This window comes from Crocuta crocuta, unplaced genomic scaffold (assembly GCF_008692635.1).
Source record: "Crocuta crocuta isolate KB4526 unplaced genomic scaffold, BGI_CrCroc_1.0 scaffold580, whole genome shotgun sequence".
NCBI classification, from domain to species: domain Eukaryota; kingdom Metazoa; phylum Chordata; class Mammalia; order Carnivora; family Hyaenidae; genus Crocuta; species Crocuta crocuta.
The window spans coordinates 5063825-5076841 of NW_027527940.1; the positions used below are offsets into that span (position 1 = coordinate 5063825).

General features: G+C 37.2%; 1 protein-coding gene and 1 pseudogene across 2 annotated transcripts in view; one reads left to right on the forward strand and one right to left on the reverse strand.

Annotated features, from left to right (window-relative positions):
• Positions 1-6606, reverse strand: part of LOC144221822 (vacuolar protein sorting-associated protein 8 homolog) — a 13640-nt pseudogene extending 7034 nt beyond the window's left edge.
• NCK1 (NCK adaptor protein 1) overlaps positions 1-13017 on the forward strand; it is a 71304-nt gene that overhangs the window by 6953 nt on the left and 51334 nt on the right. The window lies entirely within an intron of this gene.

Sequence of the window (13017 nt, forward strand, 5' to 3'; positions counted from 1 at the left end):
TTTTTTTTTTTTTTTTTCAGAAAACCCTGAAGGTGTTTCTTCTTGAGGGAAAACACAATTCTGTTTGGAGGCTAAAGGTTTGTGTGTGTGTGTGTGTGTGTAAGAGACTAGATTTCTCATTCCCCATATTTGGTAGGATACACAGGTCTTTAATTATATCTGGTGGTCCCCCAGTTTAGAATTAGGTAGCCAGCTATCAGATAGATTTGAGGAGGAAACCTCGAAGGATTTAACCACTTCGTAGCTTTTACCCAGTCTTCCTTATTTAACTCCTTCTTTTCTGAGTTTAAGCATTAGCAGGTGCTGCTAGTTCCTGACTCGAGGATTCATTCTGAGGTATAAATTGGGTTTTTCAATTACTGGGTTCAGGTTCACCTTTTTGGAATTTGCTGAGGTAATTACCAGTTGTCTCTGTCTTTTTGGTTACAAAAATTTGTTGCTGTTGTTTGCTTTCCTTTATGTTTTGCCTTCTGTGTTAATTTCCTTAAGAAAAATTAAGTGTTAAATTGACTACTTTTTTTTAAACCCACTATTTTGATTGAAACCTCTCAAAAACCGTGTTTGTACTGCCCTAAACTAAGAATGATTTTACATTCTTGAAGAGCTGTAAGAAAAGAAAAATATGTGACAGAGACTGTGTGGCCCACACAACACACAAAATATTTACTATCTGGTCCTTTAGAGAAAAAGTTGGCTTACCTGTCCTTGCTACAAAGTTTTTGATTTTCTTTAATAAAGCTGTTTCTAGACTACTACTTTACTCCCACTCAAGCTTCAGTTTACAATTTTGGAGTTTCCTGAAGCTCTTTCTTTTAATTTAGTCTAGTGCACATCATGGAAGTTATGACTAAGAATTGGTAGTTTCTACTTAGTTATCAAGATGTGAGACAATTTTAATGTAAAATCTCAAGGAGTAGGATAAGCAAAATATTGAGGAAATAAATCATGGAACATGCAGTATATACATATTTTATACATTGTTCTTTGTCTTGTCAGTTAAGTGCAGAATTTAGGCACCAGTACTGTGAGGAATGGGGAAAAGGACAGTTGTCATATTGACAACAGGCTCAAGTCATATTTTAAAGGAGCCATTTTTATCAGCCTTCCCTAGTTGGTAAATCGTAACTGGCAGAATATTTTTGGCTCTATGCAAGAAGCTGTTCTAGGCAGTAATATACATACACGTGTGTGTGTGTGTGTGTGTATACTTCGATTTATATATGTATAATTTGTATTTTTCTACCTGATGTCAGAAATTAGAGGGAGACTTAATATGAGCCACATGTCAGAATAGGAGAAACAGGATTACATTGTTGTAGGAAAAAAATTTTTTTTTTCTTTAAGTTCTGCTGCCAAAAAACTCAGTTATGTTTAGTCTTAATTGTATGAGCAGTCTCATCACAGGTTTCTTGTATGATTACCTTTAATTCCCCTAAATGGTATCTTTAGTATTTATCACTTATTTTTTATTATGTATATTTCAGAATTACTTCTGTGAATATAGGAACTCATGCTTACTTTAAAAAAAAAATGCTCCATATGCTACATCTTACTTTCTAATTTAGGGATTCTGGAGTCAGCTTAAATTCCAGTGTTGGCTCCATCACTATTTATTTGGGCTTACGCCTCTATAAGCCTCATATTTTTTTCTCTGTAATATGGGATGATACCTAATCAAAAGATTATTACAAGGATTATTATAAATACATATTTATTTCCAGGTTCCATTTGACTGTTGAAGTAGTGTTTGGTGCACTTAAAAGTCTGGAATAAATTTCTAGATGTAAAATAACCGGGTTCAAAATACAGATGTTTTTAACGTTGCTAACTGTTGTGAAACTGCTGTTCAGAAAAACATCAATTTACAGCTTTACCAACAAATAGTATTCCTTAACTGAATTCTAATTTTTGCCAACCTGATAGGCAAAAAACTGACAGAACTAAAAGAAATCAACAAACCCATAAGCAAAATAGGAGATATTTTAGCATACCTCTCTGCATAAGTAGTAGAACACTAAGACAAAAAAATTAAAAAAAAAAAAAAAGATTGGAGCAACATAAATAACAAATGAATCTAACTTATCTGCATAGAATATTTCACCCAGTACCTGCTGAAAACAGGCTTTTTTTCCAGTGCCTGTGGAAAATTTCCTCAAGTTGACATATGCTGGACCATAAAAAAAAAGGAAATAATTCTGGAGTATGTGTTCTGACATGTTGGAATTAAGCCAGAAATTAATTACAGAAAAATAACTGGAAAAATTTCAGCTATTGGGAAACTAAACAAAATACTATTAGATAAGTAACCCAGGAATTAAAGAAATGACATTAAACTATTTTGAACTGAGTGATGAAAATATGATAGAACTTAAGGGATACATATATAGGTAAGTTGTGGTTAAAGCAAAGTGCAGAGCCTTAAACTGTATATGTTAGAGTAAAGGGTAAAAATAGTTGAAAGGACTTCTGGGTAAAGATGGATGAGTGGAAGAGGCACTCAGTCCCCTCCAAAGCCCACCAAGATAATAATAAAGGTTATTTTAAAAAGATTTGTACTGCACAGGTAAAGAGAATGGAAGAAACCATAAAATTTGGGACCTGGAAAGCAAACAGATTGATAGAAATTTCTTAGTAGGCTTAAAAATGTTCAATCCTAAGCTGGAAGTAAGAAAAATGGAAAAGAATTTTCAGGCTCATAATTTGGCAGCATAATGTACTTTTGTTAAAGAAGGGTGAGAATGGTGCTAAAAATGGTGCTAAAAATATAAAGATCGCTTGAAAATCTGTTTAAGTAGCAGCTCACTCATAATCACTGAAGATAGAAATGTCCATCAACTGATAAATGAGTAAATAAAAGGTATATCCAAGTAATGGAATACTATTTGGAATAAATAAAATGAAGTATTGATACATATGTTAACAGAATGAACCTTGAAAACATGCTAAGTGAAAGGAACCAATCACAAAGGACCACATATTTATGATTCTATAATGACAAAACGTCCAGAAAATGCAAATTTATAGAGAGAGAGAGTAAATTAATAGTTGCCTAAGGCTGGGAGTAGGGGAGATTAGAGGGAATGGGAAGTGACTGCTCAAGGATATGGGTTTCTTTTTGATGGGATAAAAATGTTCAAAAATTTATTGTGTTGATGGTTGCATAATTCAATATGCTAAAAACCATTGAATTGTACACTTTAAATGGGTCATTTGTATAAAATGTGAATTATATCTCAGAAAGGTATTAACCACAGAAAGGAAAAAAACCTGCTTAAACCTAAATCTCTTCATCAGTGTGTATAGCTCAGTGCCTGGCTTCTTTCCTACTTCAGCAGGAGACTGAGGATTTATCCTCTGTAGAGGACAAAAGAGTGTGTCAGAGAGAGTGGTGGACACTAGATATAGTTGAAGACCAGGTGTTCTATAGAAAACACCTGAATTACCTCAAGTAAATGTACTCATTGTTGGGACCCTAATTAAGCCCTCTTCTCCTCTTTGGCTCCCAGAATTCTGGCAATCAGGTAGGAACTTACAGGATGCTTCTCTTAAATAGCCCAAGAGGAAAAACTGTAAGTAATTCACAATCCATTTTAGGGTCCTACTTTTATTTTATTTTACTTTTTGAAGTATTATATGTATATTTGTATATTTATATTACATATAAAGTATTATATGTATATATAATAAACATATATTGAGCAACTACCAAATGTAAACTTTATGCTAAATGCTCTGGGGAATGTCAGAGAAATAGAAGACTCATGATTTGCAAGAGTTCATAATCTAGTTTTCATTAAAGAACAGCCCTAAGATATATGTTGACAAAGACAGGTTTAAGAAACATCTTACCAAAAGTTCTCAGTAAATTATTGGGGTTGATGGAAGGCAGGTGAGGCCAAATCAGTCAGGTAAGGATAGGCAATAAAGGAATGATGTTCTATATATTAATAAATTTTCTCTAAACACCTGCTGAGTATTGAGGTTCATGATACCCATATGTACAATGAGGATTTCCACATTTTCCATGAATTTTTTATCTTAGAAGTTAACAATCAAATCTTTCATTACCTGGGGGGTCATCCTTGCCAGTTTATCATTTAAAATAACTGACTCAAGGCACTCCAAAAACACTCCTTTACCCCTGAATTCTCAATTTATCTTACATCTGGCTAAATAAAAGATACTTCCGCTGTAGTAGTAGGTAATAATCAACTATGACAGGCATCCTGTCCTGAAAATGCTGCTCCATCACTTAAAATTTTCCCTGGTCTGTACACTTTTTCAGAGCTCGATCTGCATAATGGAATAGGATTTCTACCATCTGATCTGGAACAATAGCCTTTCACTTACAGGCATCCCCTGATGATCCCACAGCTCTTTTCCTTTTCCTTCATGAGAAGACCACGCAAGAGCCAAGGATTTTGTAAGACAGTCTTGTTTCAGGAGATGATCCAGTCTCTCCAACTTATCATCATCATCATCACCACCATCACATAAACAAATTTTGTCCCCAAATAAAAGATTTGGCCACCATAGCTGCTGGTGGATTGATAATAATAAACCTTTTCTCCAACCACAGCCAGTGCCTGGCTAACATTTCCTGTGGTGGCTAGTGATTTGAAATGGCTGCTCTTAACAGACCAACTGAACTTGTGAGATCTCCACTGTTTCCAATTTCTCTTGAGTCAGCTGATCAGTCAACTTCTTTCTATATGCTTTCCAAGAGCACAGCTGTGCATGAGTTTATCCAAATAAGGTTGATGAGATCATAGTATAGGTGAAGATTTTTTTGCTTATTGGTAACATATGTTGCTCCAGTTTCATCTTTTAACCAATAGAAAATGAACAACATCTCCTCTGCAGAAGGCAAGCATGGGATTCACGTAATTATGCACTGCCACAAAGTGCCAGGCCAGCAGTGGAACACTGGAAGAATATATCCATCCATAAGGAAAAGTCATCCATACTTTCAGGGATTGTTTCAATCCAGTGATCATTATCTTTATTAAGAGTGCCATGGCCAGGGGTGCCTCGGTGGCTCAAGTCAGGTGAGCGTCCGACTTCAGCTCAGGTCATGATCTCATGGTTTGGGAGTTGGAGCCCCGTGTCAGGCTCTGTGCTGACAGCTCAGAGCCTGAAGCCTGCTTTGGATTCTGTGTCTCTCTCTTTCTCTGCCTCTCCCTTGCTTGTGCTCTGTCTCATTCTTTCAAAAGTTAATAAAACATTAAAAAAAAAAAAAGAATGCCATGGCCAATAAGGAAAAAACTGTGATGAGATGGATCTTTCAACTTTGGGTTAGAACAGAGAGGCTCAATATAGCAAACTTCACCCTTGGAACCATTTAGCAGACACCTACATTCACATGCTCTTAATCCCATCACTCTTAAATGTCAGTTCAAAAACAGAGCCTGTGCTGTCATTAGAGATTGCATGAATTGGATCATCCATAAACTTAATATGCAATATTGCTATTCCTGGGGAATGAGCATCTGTTACTGATCTGAGAAGTTTTCTGCTGGCCACATCCCACATTATGATAGGTCCTTTAGCAAAGCCATAGAGAAGTCTTTAGTAATCATTGTTGATACTGTGGGCAGAGATGGTTCCATACTCACCTAAAACACTAGTGCTCCCTAGTTACAAAGTTTGGTTCTGATTACATATTATAGCCAATTCTTGAGATGTGTCCACTGTTATCAGACTGGACACTGTAATTGCTGTAGGGAAGCCAGCATCCACTTTGTCAGCTACAGACACTATGTGGGCAGAAATTCCCTTCAATAGTGAATGTTGCCTAACTGACCCAAGGAGTGAAAAAGAATCAGGTAATTCTTCCTCCTTTTTAAGTTGGTACTGTCACCACTATCGGAACTTGATATAGATGAAGTATCATAGGAGTGAGAATCAGTAGTATCAGTGTATAACAGTGTAAGATCCTCAAGAATAAAAGACTCCTCATCATCAGTCTTACTGAGTACGCTTTCCAGTGTTGGAGGAGTATCACCTTTGAGGAATATCATACTCCTTGACATCAATCAGATCTCTTTTTTAAATTATTTTTTTTTAACATTTATTCATTTTAGAGAGTTGGGGAGGAGCAGAGAGAAAAGGAGACACAGAACCTGAAGCAGCCTCTAGGCTGTGAGCTGTCCAGCACAGAGCCTGATGTGAGGCTCGAACCCACGAGCAGTGAGATCATGACCTGAGCCGAAGCTGGACGCGTAACCGACCGAGCCACTCAGGCACCCTAGCCTTTTTTAAAGTTTATTTATTTATTTTGGGGGAGAGAGAATGCACTTGTAACTGGGGGAGGGGCAGAGAGAGAATCCCAAGCAGGGATTCACTGTCAGCATGGAGTCCCATGTAAGGCTCAGTCCCATGAACCATGAGATCATGACCTGAGCCAAAATCGAGTTGGGCACCTGACTGACTGAGCCACCCAGGTGCCTCAATTACATCATTTTTGAACTCCAGTTCCTTGTCTAGATCCATTTAAGAGAATTTTGAAACTGAAGGTTCAGGATTAAAAGACTTACTCAGCTATTCTTCAGTAGTCTTGGCACAGAGGCTCTGTTACACATTTTTGTGGCCTGTTTCATTTTCCATATTTACTCTTTTTTTTTTTATGAGGGCAAATCTACACCTTTATTAACTTTATAGCACATTTAATCTTTGAGGGGTACAGCATCACTTGGATCCTATGGCCAATGGCTTTAGTAGGAAGGCTCCTTCAGAATTTGGCATGAACCATGCCAGTGTTTCTATGATCACGAGTTATTTTTCCTCCAGTTAACTCTGGTTTTATTCAGTTTGCCACTAAGAGTCACTTTGTTCTTTGCTTTGTACATAGAAGCACATCTCTTGCCTAGATAGAATTCCGTGTCATCTCAAGCATAACCGCCTTCAGTTTTAAGAAGAGCTGTATGTTCCCTCTGGTTCAGAGACCCTGCTTATGGACATCAGCAATGGCCTTTGACCACAGCCTTCTGGACATATTTGTCATATTAGGAGTCTTGTTTCCAGCATGCCTCTACAGGTTCCAAAATGGCAAAAAGAGCCCATATGTACTTTTAATAATTTAATTAACTCAACCCAAGCAAGTTTTTACTTGGTTTTGTTTTGATTTTTGGCTTTAGATCATGATGACCTGAATGATTATCTCTGTTTGCAACCATTCCAGCCTAAGACTATTTATGTATGTATGTATGTATTTATAAGTAATCTTGACATCAAACATGGGGCTTGAACTCACCACCACGAGATCAAAAGTCACATGCTCTATTGACTGAGCCAGCCAGGCCGCCTCTAGGGCCCTACTTTTAAATATTAACAGACAGGGGTGCCGGGGTGGCTCAGTGGGTTAAGTGTCTGACTTTGGCTCAGGTCATGATCTCGCGGTTCGTGGGTTCGAGCCCCGCGTCAGGCTCTTTGCTGACAGCCATCTCAGAGCCTGGAGCCTGTTCAGATTCTGTTTCTCCCTCCCTCTCTGACCCTCCCCTGCTCGTGTTGTCTCTCTCTCTCTGTCTCAAATGAAAAATAAATAACAGACAATCATGGATCACCAGGTACATGAAGAAAGCTTTTAATATGAGACCAAATACAAAAAAAACTTTTTTTGAAACAGAACAAAAAATAATTCTTTAACATTACAGCATAATTGTAATTAAAAACAGTAGAAGAAAGGAAGTTGAAGTAGAGGAAACCTTTCATAAAGTAGAGGAAAATATGGGAAATAAGTTATAAAAAGATAAAAGATCAGTCCAGGAGATGAACTTCCACATAACAGAAGAGCCAGTGAGAAAAGAGTGGAGAAGAAGTGTCAGTGGAACAATGAAGAAAAATCCCCAGAGTTGAGGAACCTTATTTTACAGATTGAGAGGCCCTTGGGTACTCAGGAAAATGAATGAAAATAAATGCATACTTTCAATCTGGGACTAGTCAGGAAAATGGAGACCACACTACTTATAATAACAATTATATATAAAGAGTTGTTTAGCCATATTAGGGGTTAAATTGTGTCCCAAAAAGATATGTTGAAGTCCTAGTCCAACAGCATCTCAGGATGTTACCTTATTTGGAAATAGAGTCTTCACACAGGTAAATCCAAGTTAAAGTGAGGTGAGTAGAGTGTGCCCTAGTGCATTATGACTGGTGTTCTTTAATAACAGTGGAGAAATTTAGACATAAATTTGGATGAAGACAAGCATAAAGAGAACATGGCCATTATCAATCCAAGGAATGCTTGAGGCTACCTGAAGCTAGGAGAGAAGCCTGGAACAGATCCTTCCCTAGTTCCCCAGAACATTGCCAGTACCTTGATTTTGGACTTTTGGCCTCCACCACTGTGAGATGGATATTTGTGGTAAGCCAACCCAGTTTGTTTCTTTGTTATAGCAGCTCTCAGAAACCAAGATACTAGATAATTGGAGAACTGAAAAGACACTAAAGGAACACTCAGGTATCATACAGTTAGTAACTGTAGGAAGTAAATTACTAGCTTCTAGGGTTGGAAGAAGATCTTGGGATTATTAGAATTTAGAAACATGAAGAGTGGCCCAGAGGAGCTGAAACAAACTTCTGAGGAGTTACCTGCTCAGAAAGTAAAGGCATTTTAGGCTGGTCTGTGAATGGTAGGAAAAGCACAAAAGCAAAAAATTGCTACCTGGAGCCACTTGCTACTGCTGGAATCATTGCTGTTACCAGAGTGAAGTTTGTAGGTTGATGGTTGATGGTTGTTGGTTGATGCTGACCTGAAGGAGTATCTCCTTGTTCCCTTCTTTAGTCTTCTAGTGTCTCTTTCTTATATGGAGAATACACAGAGAATCTAATAGGGAGTCAGCTAGCAAAGGAGAAATGTGATTTATGGGGTTCTAGCTCCCAACAATACAGAGTAGAGAAGTAGGTTTGAAGCCAGGGGCAATAACTAACTTGTACATATAGACATTGCAGTATGTCCTCATGAAAGTTTGAAATACATAGAACAAAGAAGATCCTGTAAACATCAGAAGAGGGGGAAATGAGTCACATTACAGAGATTCAGTATTCTCAACTGCAGACTCACAAGCCAGAATGCTTTCAAAATCTGAAGAAATGATTTCGAAGTTAGAATTGTTTTCCTAGTCAAATTAAGCATAAGTTTAGAGTGTAGACATTTTTAGACGTGCAAGGTCTCCAAAAATTTCTTTTCCCTACTTCCTTTTCCAGAGAGCTAATATGTGATTTGTTCTATCCACCAAAAGGAAGGAGACAACCTCCATAAAAGAGAACGTGAAAGATACAGGAAACAGGAAATCAGATTCTAGAGAGAGAAAGGGAATCCCTAAAGTGATAGTGAAGAGGATTCCCTGAATGCTGATTTTCTAATAAAAGAGCAGTAAATCCAGATTTTAGCAGGTGAGAAGGTGTTGGTAGCTGTATGACAATGAAATTAATGGAATATCTGATGTCTATATATTTAGGCAATTTGCAAGGAATTTGGAGTTGAATAAGCGGTATCATTAATTTTCTTAGTATTTTATATTGGTGTTTTAAACTTTATTCTGGATTTATTTCTCTCATACTCAGTCCTGTGATTTTAAATAGTATCAATAGGTGAATGCTTTACACATTTATATGTCTAGGAGAGATCTCTACCATTTTACATTCCCACCAGCATTGCATAAAGATTCTTCTCCAGTTTCTTCTCCAAATCTTTCCCAGCCCTTGTTATTTTCTTTCTTTCTTTCTGATAGTAGCCATCTTAATGGATATAGAGTATCATCTCATTGTAGTTTCTATTTGCATTTTCCTAATGATTAGCAATGTTGAGCATTATGTACTGTGTTTGTTGGCCGTGTATGTATCTTCGGAGAAATGTCTAAGTTCTTTGTTTTTTCATTGGGTGATTGTTGAGTCTTGATAGAAACTTATCTGTTGTGTTTTTTTTCTTTCCTTTTAACTCATTCTTGATACAGCAGGCAGAGAAATGTTTTTAAGATTTTTGTGTTAGTCATGGTATGCTAATACCCCTAATAAGCAACAGATCTTTGTGGCTTAACACAGTGGAGGTTCATATTACTTTCTCACATTATAGTCTAGTGTGTATGTGTGATGGAGTAGGACTTGGCTCTGTTCCATGCAGTCTTTCAGGAAAAGAGTCTCCTGTATCTTTTTAAGTCATCACTGTTATTATGATGTGGCTTTTGAGATTGTTTGGAAAAGAGAAAAGGGTATGGAAGAAGCTTTTAGGGCCCAGGCTGGAAGTGGCAAATATCACTTTCACCCACATTCTATTAGTCAGAACTGAGTACATGATCCCACCTAACTACAGGGATGGCTGGGAAATGTAGTATAGGGGTATGCTAATGAAGGAGAGGAGAACACAGATCTTAATGAGCACTAGCAGTCTCTGTCACAGTATATACTGGATTAGAACTTCTCTGCTTAAAATTCTTTAAGGACTTACTAAAAGTTTTTTAAAGTTTATTTTTGAGAGAGACAGAGGGAGCAAGTGGGGGATGAGCAGAGAGAGAGGGAGAGAATCCCAAGCAGGCAATGCACTGTCAGTGCAAAGCCCGATAAGGGGCTTGAACTCACGAACTGTGTGAGATCATGAGATCATGACCTGAGTTAAACGGGAGAGTCGAAACCAAGAGTGGGATGCTTAACCGACTGAGTCATCTAGGTGCCCTTAAGGACTTTCTTTTTATGCGTAGAATAAAACTGGCCTATGTCTCTTTCATCCTTACTTTGTATCACTTTTTCCTTATTCTCAAGCCACATTAGACTAGGTCATTTCTCAAAATTTGCCAGGCTTTTTCCCTCCTAGAACCTGTGTATTTTGTGGTTTCCTTTGCTTGGAGCATTCTAAATATTTACATGACTGTGTCCTTTTCATCTTAAAATGTCAGCTTAAAATCCATCTCTAACTAAATTTCTAAAGTAGCCCTCCTAGTTCTGTCCTCTATGAAATCATTGTGTGTGTATGCATCACAGCATTTATCACAGTCTGTAATTTTTTATGTGAACATTTTGTTTGCTTTTCCTGTGTCCTCTGCTAGAAAGAAATGTCTCTTTTTCTCACTGTTCAATTTCTGCTGACCAGCCAGTACTTAGTAAATGCCAATCATTTCATAAGTGTGTTGTATGAATGAAAGACTATTTATTATACACAAACCAAAGTGGAAAAACTCAATGAATAATAACCAAGAGCCCTTATGATAATTTAGATGAATTGTTGAGGGCTTGGGTTTTAGTGGAGTCTGTGTCAGTGGAACAGAAAAGGATGAATGAGGCACATTTCCAAGGAAAACCCAGTAGAAATTGTTGTGTGACTTAAGGCGGGAGTCTGGGTGAATGGGATGATGATGGTTTGTGATTACCGGATGTGAGTAAGGAGGTTAGACAAGTTAGCTCCTTGGAGATGATAATGGGTTAGGATTGTTGCATGTTGAATTTGGGATATTGAAAGAAGAAATGTTGAGGAATAGTAGTTTGGATGAGAGAACACAGTTGGAATTAATAGACTTGGGAGTCAGCTGGCCAATAGTGATAAGATGAAGCCATAAAAATGGATGATCTGGGGCACCTGGGTGGCTTAATAGGTTAAGTGCCTGACTCTTGGTTTCAGCTCAGGTCATGATCCCAGGGTTGTGGGATTGAGCTCTGCATCAGACTCTGCACTAAACATGAAGCCTGCTTGAGATTCTCTCTCTCCTCCCCTCTCTCCTTCTCTCTCTCTCTCCCTCCCCCTTTCTCCCTCCTATTCTCCCTACCTCTCTTTCCCCTCCCCTGTTTGTGCTCACTTGCTCCCTGCCACCCCAAAAAAACATCTGTTGAGAGGGAGGGTGGGTACACATTGAGAAGAGCAAATGAGTCAAGGGGAGAAAAAAGAAGAGCCACAAATAGAGACCAGGAGGAGTAGGTGGAGAGGGAGGAAGAGAACCAATTTAGTATAGAGTTAAGGAAACCAGCAAAGAGTTTCAGAAAAGGGTGTTGGTTAGCTTGGGTGCTTTTAGTATGGCTCTTCCTTGTGATATGTATTTGAACGTTCTGAAGTGTTACTTTTTACTAAGGTTATAAAAATGGTGATAATATCTGCTGCTTATGATTGATGTGAGGATTATTAATATATTGTATTAAAAGCACTTGACATTTAATTCATGCACTGTGTCCAGTAAACATTTTGAAGTAATGTTTACTTAATCCTTAGGGATTAAGGAGGCATTAAAGAATTTGTAGAGGGAGAAAAGACTTCTGGGCTTCTGTAGCAGCTTTTCTTTAGAGATAATATTCTTCTTCAATGTTACAGTAAGTTAGAATTGTACTAAAAGCTTATATAGAGATAACACTTAAGAATTTCTGTTGAAATGTTTTTAGTAGGAATTTTGTCATCTGAAAGTATACAAAATCAGCAAGAATACAATGGCAGTTCATCTGTTTATTTTTCTTAACCATATCAATTTACTCAGTCTTATTCTGAAAGCATTTATAACACACATGCCCCTTTGAAAGTCATTGTCCTTTAAAATAGTTTGAATAAATTACTATTTAACATTGAAATGAAGGTATATTTAAGTGAAGAGTAGAGTACATTTAAATTGGAAACAGAGTTTAATATGTCACATTGTACTAATACCAGCTTAAAGCATCTAACTTTTTTTGGTAGTGGAACTTCACTTATGGATAGAATGGAGAAATTCCATCTCCAGCTAAACAAGTATGAGAGTCATTAACACAAGGTAAAATGGAAGCTTTCTTGCATTCCTTTTTATTCTCATCTTTTAAAGTTCATCTTTTTGTTTAGGGTACTTTAGTGGGTTAGATGATTAGAGTTTGGTATTGTCTCATATCTTGTATGATCAGTCATTTTCTATATGAAATATATTAATATCCTAACATCTATTATAATGGAAAAAGTAAGTTATTGTTGCCATTCTCATGATCAATAGCAGTCTAAGAGTAAAACTTTGGAATAAAGTATAAGGTAAAAGGCAAATAGGTAAAGAAAGAAGACATAAGGGAAGAATAAAAGAAGCT